Here is a 13,501-nt window from a genome sequence, read left to right on the forward strand (position 1 = left end):
CAGTGTGGCTGATAGAGAGAAAAGCCTCTGTCCTGCTTCTTATGTCTGTGGGTATTTTAATTTTATGACTCCATATTTCCCACAACAGAGCCAAAAACAAAGAGATGGGAAATGAAATCAGCTGTCTAGAAGCTGCACTAATAAATATCTATAAAAATAAGATTGGATTTCCAAGAACAAAAGAGCAATTGAGACATTTAACCTAAACATCCATAATAAACTAATCAGAGCTGATTTATGGCGAGAAATTTTATGCTGCAAAGGCATGGAGGAAGTGAAATAATTTCTGCCTAACACTTGGCCTCTTGCAGCCTGTCTTGTTCCTCCTCACGCAAGCTTTGGGAAGAAGTGACAAACCTCCTCATGACAAATCCCAGGAATGTTGTGTCTTCCCCTTTGACTTCAGCTGAGCTGAGCAGCCAAACTGGATGATGATTTATTGCAACTGCTCAATAATGAGCTGCAGTAAGGCCAGAATAAGCTGTTGTTTTGTAGTTTTTTTAATCTTGATTTTGGTTTCAGTTTTGTATGGAGGAACAAGTTATCAATTTTCTAGCTTTGCAGCCTTCTTTCTCCAACTGGAACTGCTGTGAGGACCTTTCCTGTTGCTCTCACTAATTTCAATGGATGATTCATCTGCCCTCAGGTGAGCTTTTTGCATCGTTTAGCAGGTGCATTTGCTTAATTAAACTTAATCACAGGCATGTATGTTCATATGATTGGGATTCAGGCCACCAGAGGAGGTAAGGATCAGTAAATGGAAAGACTCAAGCAGGACTAGAGATATTTCTTTTTTAATGGAGTGTTTCACTCAGATCCCAGGTGGAGATTCAGGTACCGTTCCCCACTGCTTAGAGCTGTTCCCTGTCACAAAGTTCATGGACAAACTTGCTTTGATGACACCAGGGCATACCTGACCTGTCAGTAAGATTCACAGGAGAAGTAAAGTCTTGTGAAGTTCCTCCTAAAGAGCAGGGGTCCACACCATGAAACCTGCAGAATTGCTTGATGCAAGACTCCTGCAGGGGGGACATCTCTGGAGTTAAAGTCCCCAAATTAGGCAGCCGGGACCAAAGTTTTATGCATGAAAACCACTGGCAGTTCTCAAAACAATGGGATGTGGGAGGGTGACCCTGCTTGATTTCATCACTCCAGTTCAAGACCGTAAAATGAGAAATGAAACTTAACTATCACTAGAAGATACACAAGCCAAAAGAATGAAAGATGCAGTCTCTGATTTCAGAAAAGATTTACATACATTTCGCAATAACTTCTTCATATCCTTTCCCTTTCCCTCAGCTCATAAGTGATTTTGAGAGAAATAAAAAGATCAGGCTACAGTGGAGGCAAGCACATTCTGGGCAGCTTTTACTGTTTAATAGTGATTTCTCTTTCCCAGCTCAGGGGAATATGTTCAAATTGATGTTCACATCTCAGTCGGGCTGGTCTGAGGCTCTTTGTTCTCTTATTGCTTGTGATTGTAACACACTCACCCTCCCTCTCACCGGACTGGTTGCCAAATAGAAGTTACTCCACACCCAGCCTTGTGATTACAATTTGAATAGAAAACTGTCACAAAATAAAATCCCTTTGAGGGCTTCGAAAATGTCTTAATAAATTCTAGTGACAGTGGTGCTTTTTCTTTATTTGCCTGGCTAGATTTTTACTTTAGCCCTTTTGTAATGCATTGCTTTCCATTGTAGCACATAATTACTTGATAGAGTTTTGCTAAGGGGGTCTGTAAGTCAAGTCCTCACCTCACTGCAGTCAAAACCAAACCTTATGTGCACTTCAGGGAAGCAATGATATGACCCACATGCTTTTTAAAGTTCATAAAAATGGTACTGCATGGCTAAGATGACAGACTAGAAGCAAAAAAGACAGTACATAGGGGCACCTTACAGGCAGGAGGGCTTCAATGGTTAGGGTAATGTATGAAAAGGGATCTCCCTTAGCTGTGCTTTGGAGGAATGGGGTAGTCCTTGGTTGAGTTTTTGAAAAATGGGAGGTTGATTTTTTTATTTATAGGAGAGAATAGCCTAGGCTGCAGGCTGTGGTACCACCAGTGGCCCCAGTGCTAAAGATGGGTGCAGTTTAACGGGTCCTCCCTGCCTTTCTGCTCTCTCTGCTGAGGGATGCTCTGAGTTGTCCAGGTGTGCCAAAACCAGGACTAGGGCTTTGGGTAACTTCTGAATTAAACTCACATACCTTTGAGTTTAATTGAGTATAGCTGCCCTGAATATAGGATTGACTGAAGAACTGCAACCCTGTGCAACCAAAAACTGCCTTTGCTGTACAGAAATACTGAGTCACATCTCAGTTTCCTCTGATGCTTGGCATCCACAGAGGGTATGTAAGAGGACTATAGCATAAACAAAAAGGGTTTGGAAGTTAGCATAAGGCAGTGGGGAATGCTAGAGGGAGCGAGTAACAGAGCTTCAAACATAGCTAAAGAAGAACTGACAAACAAACTGAACAAACTAAAACAAAGAAAAGGAAGCAGCTCTTCATGCAACCCCTGGAGCTCGTTGCCAAAAACAGGGTGGATGCGAAAAGCTAACCCAGCTCCAAGAGGAAACAGGTCAAGCGTTCGGAACAGGGTCACCAAATGTAGGTCCAGGAGGTCCCCTGGGCTGACAATGTCTGGGAGCTGACAATGTCTGGGGACTGAGAGAGTACTGGGGGAGAAGTATCATATGTATTACCCTGTCGCTATGTGTCTCTTCTGCTTCTTGCCACTGTTGTGGACAGATGCTGAACTGCGTAGACCTATGGTCTAAGTGAGTGACTGTTCTTATGGGTATAGCTTATTAATAGGTTGCTGTATGCCTTGCCTAGGAACTAAAGCAGTTACAAGAGCAAATGGGAAATTCCTACACACATTGGTGTTGTAATGAACAGGGCAAATGTTTGCTTACAACCAATGAATGGATTCATCAGGAAGGCAGGTTCTAATCTTCTCAGTGCTCCTCATTGCCCGTCTCCTACGTGTGTACCCCTGCTCCACGTCATACGGCAGCACCAAATGTGATCATTGCATCCTTCCATCCAAGGTCAGAACTGAGTCTGGCCCTGCACTAAATTGTCTTCTCTTCAACCTCCAGAGGTTAAAGTAATGCTTTGCCATGGTATTTGGTGTGATAAAGCGAGTTGTGTTTCAGCCAGTGTAAGAAAATTTCCTATTCAAGTGTTTAAATGTGACACTTTCAGGACACCATATAATCACTTTTTAAATAAGATGCGTATGTTTGCAGCTCCTGCAACAGAAAAGCCTTTGCTGTACAAGCCAACATCTGGCCAGCTGTTGACATGGACAGTTATCAACATATACAGGGGTGACGTTAGGCACAGGTACAACTGCAGAGCATCCTTAGGCTTCTTGTTCATGGTCAGTGGTAGAAAAATTAAGTTTCTGTTCCAAGAGTAGGAGCTGTAACCTTACAGCTGGACAAGGTCTAACTTGCATTATAGCCTGTTGTCTACCCGTGTGTCTTCTTGTTCTCCACTTACTTTTCTACATATTTGCACAGTATTGCTTTGTGTGAAAAACATTTCTTGTGTTTCAGCCTGAGAGACACATTTCACTGGCTAATTATAGTATTTGGTTTCCATGGCCAAGTGCTTTTTGATTAAAGTGCAGGGTTCTTGAGATATTGTTATTATGATTGTTTGATTTGATCATAAATGGGTAATAACAGACCTGGTCCCAGGAAATCAGCTCTGGTAGCTGCTTGCTCCCTCCCCTCCTCTCCCTGCCAGCTGCGTTGCTCAATCTGTTGATCTGAAGATCGTTGCAGTGCAATTGCTTTGTTAGCTGTCTCTATTAACATACCAAACACAGCAGCTTAGGGAGGAGGATTGGTCACAGTGCCTCGTTTTCCTGTTCGTATCTCACACTACTTCATTAAAATTATGAACATGTTGTGAAATGAAAATAAATGTAATTCAGGCTTATCCGGTGTAAAACTAGCTTAGTCATGCTGAGATAGTGACTGTCTACATCTGTTAATTATATCCTGACAGGCCTCAGCTTGAGACTTTTAAGACATCATAGGATTTTCTGAGGTCTCTTGATGTAAACTTTTTTTCCCTAAAGTGCAGCAACAAGGGCCAGAAAAATTTTTTTGCTCTTAAAGACATCACTATGTTTAGTCCGTCAGTCTAGATGTGAGTTATACTTACTCTCCATTTGTCTGGCACACAGGATTTGTCTTCAGAAAGCCCATTGGCCATGGGCTTACATGCTGCCTTCATAGCTGCACACAACAGCATACACCACCCAGCACGGGTGCCTGTCACACTGGTGCCAAGGCTCTCCAAAGACTAATTCTTTTGAGAGCTGACTTGATATCAAATAGCTTTCATGACGGAAATCTCTTCTCTTTCTCCCCCAGAGTGCTCTTAGCTTGAGGAGCAGCAAGCATCAGCTGGTGCCCTGTGGATGCTGGGGGTTAACGCTCGCCGGTTCCTCCTCTGAAACATCTCCCTTTAGTGGTGGATCTGCTAAAAGTCTACAGCTGAGATCACTTCTTCACGCAGTCAGCAAGGCAAGACAAAAAGGCAAACCCCTTTTCTCATTGGAGTCCCACCCTCCAGGATATGCATATCTCACCTTTGTTTTAATATCTCATGTTTCTCCCTTGGGTCTCTTGAGCCGTACCACTCATACGTGGTAGATCTATTCAGTGTACTGATGGTGATGGTGCTACCAGCAGTGGTGTGTTGCAGACACACCTAAAGAGGGCATTGGTTTCTCTGTTAGACAAGTAACTGAACCTTATACAAGACAGAATGCAAACTATTGTAACTTAGAGGGGAATCTTCACTACAAAAACTCTGGAAGATAATGTTATCATTTAATGCTTAAAGCATTTTTTTCTGTTTTGAATTTAAAAATGCTGTAGAGAGTCCAACAAGTAAGTGTTAAACCTTCTGTAAGAAACACATATGGAAGAGGAGAGAGTTGCTAAGTACAGGCCAATGCTGGATACCTAAAGCCCAGAGAGAGAACAGATGTTTTACCACCTGCACACTCTTTTCTACCAGAAAATAATTCAGATTTGGATGCTCCACACTGGATCATTTTTTGTTTCTTTTTTAAAGCTGAGTTCCCTTCTGCTTATTTTTAAAATGTAAGCAGGGGAAAACAGAAAGACATTAGTATTATACCCTAGGTTTGCCCAGTGCTTACAGGAAAATGTTAAAATGAAGTTTCTGTCTCTGGGGGTTAATAATGTATGGCTAATGTAAGGTTGTTATGAAAAGAACATAGTTACAGTGAGAGCATATGGCCAAATAAAAGAAGGAATCCAGCCTTTCGGAGATGCTGTTCTCATGGAAAGGGAAAGGCACAAGCTGACTGGAGCATAGACGTGTTGTTAGCTGCAGCTAAAAGCTGCTTGTTTTCCTTCCAAAATGTGAGGATATTCCTTCAAGACATGCAGTAGGCTTCAAGGGTGATTTTTGGTGAAGAGCTGTATTTCAGCTGTAGGGGTGAGTTTTTAGGCAGAGACCCGAGTGAAGTGCAACCACTGTAACACAAAATCACTGAGTTTAAAAGGTGTAAGGAATGGCTTAGACTGGGGTGGAATCCAATGTGTGTGCCTTGCCTAGGGGGTGGGAGGTGATGGAGATTATTCCTGAGGGACTCTCCTCTATGTGCTAATGGATCAGACTACAAAAGAGTAGCAGAAAAGCCAGCCACAAAGAGACTGAATGAAGGGGTAAGTTAAATTAACCCAGATACAATTTGTAGGTGTGGATCTTGGTAGATCTCAGCTAAGAAACAGAATTAATTTTACTAATCACAGAATCATAGACTGTTTTGGGTTGGAAGGGACCTCTGAAGATCATCTAGTCCAACCCCCCTGCCATGGGCAGGGACATCTTTCACTAGACCAGGTTGCTCAGAGCCCCATCCAACCTGGCCTTGAATGTTTCCAGGGATGGAGCATCTACAACTTGCCTTTGACTCTCACCATGTGAGGTCATTTCGGTCCACTGTCACCCACACAGGAGATCTCGGCTTTGTACTGCATTGATCCTGCTGAAGACAACAGGAGTTTTGCCTCCCGTTGTGCAGAGCATGGCTTTCTAAGCGCTGCTGATAATGTAATGATAGCTTGTACTCTGCCATGAGCGGCACAGTGCCTAGACGCAACAGTGCAGAATACTTTCATTTCTAAACAACTAGAAGAGAGTTTACTTTATGGACAAATAAACAGGCGGAGGCAGCTGTAAAAAGAATTCTAATGACCACTGACCTGAAAACATGTAGCTTTCCACAAAATAAGCACAAACTAAATAAAAGTGAATATCTAGATTCTGGAAAAATACTTCCTACAGAACCAAACCCATTAATTTTAGAGAATGATTTGAACTGAATATGTGAAAAGGGAAAAGGCGTGGCTTTCTAGGCTGAATTACCATACATTTCAATATTACTACATGGACATCTTTACTCTCTCAAATTAGACTAGAGCAGATGCCCTGACTGCTTCTGACTGTACATGGACTGATGATGAATTCTAACTCTGGCTTCACAGAACAAGCCCAGATCTACACAGAGTAGGAAGCTCCTATTCTAGTGCCTTCAATAATCTAAAGAAAAGTGTTAGTGACACAGCAGTGGAAACAGCCCTGATTTTGTTGGTTCTTTTGATTTTGGGGTAGGGTTTTTTTGCTTGGTTTTGATCAGGTTTGGTATATACCTAAAACAAGTGTGTTTATGAGGATTGGAGGTTTACGTGGATGCCATCTTAGTCAATTTTCTTCTTCACTTGCAAAGACCAGAAATCAATTTAGTGATGGCTGCAGTTAATATATGCAAAGTTAAAGACAGAGGAACTTAGAGCAATCTGAAAACTGGTCTGTAACCTTCCAGCAAATAAAAATACTGATTTTTTTTTTTTTATCATCCCCAACCACCTTCTCCACAACAGGTACCTGAATTTAAATCCAGCTGCACTTCTTAGTTGGGATAACAGGCTGATAAATGAGAGATATCTCGGGAGTTGGGTTGGCATCCCAAAATACAAGAGATTTGTTTACCTGAATTTGTCTAAATACTCCTGAAATCTCTCAAGAACTCCAGTACCTGAGGTGCCTGGGAAAGATGACCAAGCTCTGTACATGTTCTCTTGAGGTTACCTGCATTAAAGGTCAGATTGTCTAAGCACTAAGCTTACCTGTTAGAAAGTTTAGACCCAAACCTGAACATCCACCAGATCCTTCCAGGATGCTATCCCCAGTATGTAACTCCTGTCCAAAACCCAAGTTTTATTGTGACACAGCTACAGCCAGCTTAAGGGTTTGAGCTTCTATATAGTATTTCTCTCAGGTATGACCTGTGTTTAGATGCAGACTGAAGGTTCAAACTAGGCCTGGTTGGGGGGGGAGGAGAGGAAGAAAAAAAAAAGAAAAAAAAAAAGTAAAAAAAAAAATGTCAAGCCATTCATCTTCTAAAATAATAAAACCACTCTTGTTCCTTATGGGAAATTTTACTTTTACCTGGATGCCATAGTGCATGACTACTACTCAACCACTGCAGATCATCTAATGTATGCTCTCTCCTACCGAGATCAGACTGACAGATCCGAGACAAAGAGCAAAAAATCCTAAAGAAAATCTAAGGAGTGAAATACTGCCAGCAAGCTCTCACAAATACGTCGTTTCTCAATGAAGCTTGAAGGAAATGAATGGAAGTCCTTGGGCTGGTAGAAAGTGCCTGTAGAAACCACATACAAGCGACAGAGCCTGAAGTAGTAGTAGAAGATGGATACGCCAGGCCAAGTTTGGTTAGAGATGCATCTGAAGAACGTGTAAGAGGAGTGACCACCATGAGACATGTTATTAAGCTACCTGCAAAAGCAAGCGTGCTCTTAGTGGTTGCAAGGAGGCAGCACTTACAGCTCAGCTTTGGCAATAACATGGCCCGGGAGAGCAGCTCGGAGCACTGGCAGAGCTGGCTCACGTCAGTGAAAGATGCTGCACCCTGTGTCTGTGAAATCACAGATCCTTGCAGACACCCAACACAAACCATCTGACCCCAGGATGCTGCAGAGCATCGGCACCCTCTCACTTTCTGTTGAGCAGCAGACAAGCAGCGCTCTTGGCCAGCACCAGCCTCTTCTCTCGATGCTGCAGCCACATCCAGGCATGGTGAGCTCATGGCTCGGTGGCTTGCTTAGGGGTGGAGGACTTCTGCACCTTGCTTTAGCTTTGCATGTCTGAGTTGCTTGTGGATCGTGCTGCTGGCATGTCTTAGTTTGCAGCGTGGTATTTTAAGGCAAACAAAAGTTGGCTTTGCTTCCAAGTTCTCGCTGTATACCTTTTTGATGCCATACCACATCCCTATAAATCCAATGAACCTGAAAATAGTAACTATAGAAGAGTGAAACACTGCTTGGAGAAGATACTGTCCTACACTCAAATAGGGGAATTGTTTTTATTTTCACTTCCAACTGATGAACGAGTTATTAATGGGAAATAACCACCTTTCTGAGCTGTATTTACTATGGTTGCCATACAAGACTTCTGTCTAGTAGATTAGTTTGTTAGAACTGCCTAAAAATTTTTCTATGAAACATACATATGTGGTGATATCATAACATTTTAGAAATTCAAATCTGATTTTTGCCAAGTTGTTTGTCCTATAAAAATTCCCAGAAAGTCCAGGAAAAACTGGAAGCCAAAAGGAAACAGAAGTCCAAGCATTGCTTCAGATTATTTTCGGGCTTTCCATTCAAACTTGTTTTTTGTTCCTCATTTTCTTTAAGTTAGAAGTCTAAATCCAAAGCAAAAATATTTTTAGGGATGAGAAAATAATGCTTAATCCCAAAGTAATTTTTGAGTTGACTGAAAGCGATAAACTTTGGATCAGCCTGAAATAAAGGTCCTCTTTTCTATTTGTCCTTTATTTTGTTTGTTTCCAACTAGCAGTTAAAAAAAAAAAATCTGTTCTCTCCTCAGCTCTGGTTATAGGCAAGAAGTGCCAATAGAGCTGCTGGGATTTATTCAAATGAAGCAATGAGGAAAGTTTGACCTTTCCCTGTCCTCCCCAGGCAGCCTGACTCTTCTGCCCTTGGGGCCTTCTGAATATATTTAGGAAAGGTGAAGGACAGAAACTGCCTCAGAGGTGAGGCTGTCTTTGATGACGAGTTGCTTTAAAAGTTACATCTTTTGCCATCAGCATTAATAAGCTTTTTCATGCTAAATTTTTCTTCTGTTGTTTTTCTACTTGAAACAGGTTTGGGTTTTTTTTTCAAATATTCTGATGTATAACTTGCATTGACTAACACCAACTGATGGATACTCCATGCTTTTTACACATGTTAAAATGGGACCTGCTTGGGCACCTTCTTGGTGGCAAACCACCAGAATTTTGGTACTTGACTTCTATCTATCTAGTGGACATCTACCAATTTGGCTTAGCAGGGATCCCCTTGGGATACCCCCCTTTTTATGCCAGTTGGACTTCCTGCAACTGAGCAGAGCTATGAAGCTTTTGCTGGTACTAACCATACCTTTTCCACTGAAGAAACAACATAGATAACATGTCATCATGAAAATAAAAAAAAGTGTTTTCCAATGCTATCATATTATCCAGAGCCATTGTTGTTATCTTGTCAGCTGGTTTTTTTATCATGCAAAACATACAAGCAAAAACTGGCTGACAAATATTATAGTTGCTTTCAAAATATGAAACAAATGGATCCTACAAACATCAGCCAACAGCTACATTCTGGAATTTGTTTTCAATGCAAAAGAGACAAGTGTGAGCTGAGAAATTAAGTCCCATAAATCTATCCTGTGCACATTGCCAGTTTATTTAAGTGATACAGTGTTATGTTAGTTGAACTGATCATAAGAGAGTGCTAATAGCAAGTGATTAGTTGCTTAGGCATATTTATTTAAGAAATATAATAGATTAAAAGCCTTCTGGTCAGGGTAGATACTCCATCATGTTTAAAGTAAAATAATTCCTGCAATTTATGACTTCTTTTGTCATAATTCAGGCTTTAAAACCATGAATCACAACTGAACTGCTGTTGACTGGGCTGTAGGCAGAGACATTTCTAATGACGATAAAAAGAAAGTGGAAATTTATGATTGCTGAATTTATTTTCCTCTTCAAATAGGTTTCAAAAGAGAACACTGAAATGCTCTTTTCTAATGTCCCCATGCTTCTGACATTTTCAACTTCAAAAAGTCTCTTTAGCAACTGAAAGTACTATCACATTGTATAATAAAAGCATTTGCTTTACATTTTCATGGTAAGTAAGTGGAAAATGATACATGTTAAAAAGACAGCAATAACATTTCTGTAAGCCTTATGTATTAAACTCTTTGTATTATTTATTGCATTGACATTCTACATAAGCACCATGAATGTGATACTTGAGCATAAGTGGTGTGTGAGGCTAATTATAAAAACACAGCATAACAAGGAAGAGAACAGAAACTTCAGCCACCGTGTGCTGATGGCCCCAAAGTCTGCATAAATGGGGACATTAAAGGAGCTCATCAGGACCAGGACTATTTCTCTCACCTCTTCCGTGGCAGCCTTCTGATAGTCGTATTTCTGCACAGCAGTGCCTCACCTCTGGGTAGAAAACTACTTACAGAATAAGCTGCTAAAAGGAGAGAGAACAGCAAAAGATCACCTGTAATTTTAAAATCAAAGTGGGGTTGGTCCCTTTTTCTATATACGCATGGCTGCTAACAAACTATGGTCTTTTCTGTGCATCACGGTATAGCCCAGCGCTAGAACAGGAACAAAGGCAACTGCCCCTCAGCTACTGAAAAGTTTACATGTTGAGTTTATTTTCTGGAGGTGAGAGACTAGCTCAGTCTCGTTACCAAAAGATCTTGACTTCTCTGCCACGACATGCAATGGCAATGACATCTCAGTAAGGTCATGCCAGGTGTCTGTCATGTTGTTTTGGTGTGACAAAGAATAAAGGTGAAATCACACATTGTGCAAACAGCAGTGAACGCTGGTTACAATGCTCAGATACAGCCGCAGTGTCTGAATTTGATCTGCTGATCTCATCTTCCTCCTCGCAAATTTCCTCTCCAAATTACCGTACATCCTTGTAGTTCATATAATCCCCTATATGCTACATCTGCCTTGTGACTTTAGTTCATCCATCCGCCTTGCTTTCCAAAGACACACTCAATCACTGCTTAGTGTTTGCTCACTGTGAGTTCCCACCATTATCTGACTCTTACTTGCAGTCTGGCTGCCTCATAAACATTACAAAAAAATTAAGTTATTGCTCAAGAGTGGAAGAAATACAGTATTGCTGCTATACAGCAGTTGTGTATTGGGTGACCATCTCCCAAATGACTTAAACGTATCTCTCACTAGATGTGAAGCCCCCTCAAGCTCCAATACTTCTATTTGAAAAGTGATAATGTAGTGATATTTTACTGTACATTTAGAGAAATGAAAGGATAGATGTGGTTTTGATATCGTTATGATAGAGTGGTGGGATATATTTTATACCATATCCACTTCTGTGTTCTTACAAAGATACTGAATATTTATAGACTAGACTTTGTCCATGGAGGTAGGTTACCTATTTCATACTAGTATGGGTGTAGGTCAGGGATGGGTAATTAGAAAGCCTTTTGGGAATTAATGTTAAGATTTATTGGACAATGCCTCACACCAAACTAGAAATGGCTACAATATTAAAGTACCTGCTCTTTCTAGTTTGCCTGGCTGCTAATAGAGTATCTGCTGCTGTAAAAAAAGGGCTGGCTGTATAACTCTCAATCTGAATAGGTCATTGTGTAAGTCCTCTTCTGCAAGAGCTTTCATGTGCTATCTGGGACTCAATAATGGAATTGCTCTGTATGTGGGAGCACATTTTCAAGTTAGGAATATGAAAAACATTCTTGTATGACTTGCTGCATGGCAGTAGAAATGTTAATATATGTGTAATATGTAAGCAGAAGGTCTCTAATATCAAATCCTTCTGAAGGACGTGATCTGAGGTTGAACTAAAGCTTCTTTATGCTACACGCCAGCAGGAGTTGTGGTACTGGTGCATTTAAGTCACAGCTTCTCAATTCAGAGCTTATTTTTTCATTGGGCCAGTCCTTACATGAAGACTATAGCTGGGCTTTTCATAGGAGTCTGTGGAGCCTGCTCATATTTTTCCTCCAAGCAGATGATAGATACATAGCCCAATCTCCCAGAGTGAAAAATCTCAGTCTAAAGTTGTGATCATTTTCCTGATTCAGTCATCAACATTTGCTGTGTCCATAAAACAGCTGCAACTGCACTTAGATTAGTTTCCTTCCATAATCCTTCATTTAAAAAACACTTCACCTGTATACATAAAAGTGTTTTTTGTGTGAGTACCTATGTCTAACGATACAAAATTACCAGGATTATCAAGAAATCATTACATTGGGCTATATTCCTCTGTTTTTAAAATAATATCTATTTTTTCCATCGTGGGGATGGGCTCAGAAAACAAAAAAGCCAACATTCAGTTTCTGACCATTCTGTAGAGGCACCATTCAAAGATACCTCCTGCTCTTTCTGACAGGCTATTGTACACATGCTATTAACACAGTGATTTGTAGACCGATAGGATGAATGCCCAGGTGGTCTCTAGTCTCCCAAAGGAGTGCTCTCTCTCTCTGCCTTCAGGCAAAAAGAACCACTCACTTAGATTAATGCTACCTTATCTTGCCTTTCTTCAAAGCTTGCCTAAGTCAAATCAGGGCTCGGCTTTCAGCTTGCAAACTCAGAGTTGTGAACTAAGCCTCTGAACTGAATGTTAATGTATTTTTTCTAAGGGTAATAGGCACGCAATAACAAAACCCATGGAATGCTATTAGTCCTCTTGATAGGTGAAGTGTGTGGTGTATGTATGTGTGGGCATGGGTGCATGAACTCACACAAACAGGGCATCCTAACTTAGTCTATTAAAATAATTACATTATTATGTGAAGAGCTTATTGCAGTCTTCTGTGGAGGCTTAAATGCCTGGCCCTGAAAACATGCATTTCAGAAAGATAGCATTTTTCTGTTTAAATGCTTTCAGGCTTCCTTTTGTAGAAGTGTAAGCACAGTCAACATATTCTTTTTGTTTGGGAACGGAGCCATAAGTTACTTTGCTCATCCAGGCTGAAGAGTGTGGTACCGTCAGGTGGGTACCAGCTGTCCTTTGACAAAGTGAAGACTGTAAATGAATACTGAAGAGCTATAGCACATAAGAAATAGCTATTTTTTTTCTTTACTTAAATCTTTGCTATTGTTTTGCTGCAGAAACCATTAACTCTTACGCAAGTTATGTAGAGACTTTCATGAAAGGTATTTCTGTCCATGTTATGTGTGTTACTTTCAGTCTTAGAAGTCAGTGAGTATCTTTGTAGCTTTTCAGCATCCGAGGATCGTCAGTAGTTGGATAGTTAATACATTCCAACAGCAGGACATTGCTGGGGACCTGTCTCAGGGATGGCACTTACATATCTCACAGGT

This window comes from Buteo buteo, chromosome Z (assembly GCF_964188355.1).
Source record: "Buteo buteo chromosome Z, bButBut1.hap1.1, whole genome shotgun sequence".
Taxonomy (NCBI): domain Eukaryota; kingdom Metazoa; phylum Chordata; class Aves; order Accipitriformes; family Accipitridae; genus Buteo; species Buteo buteo.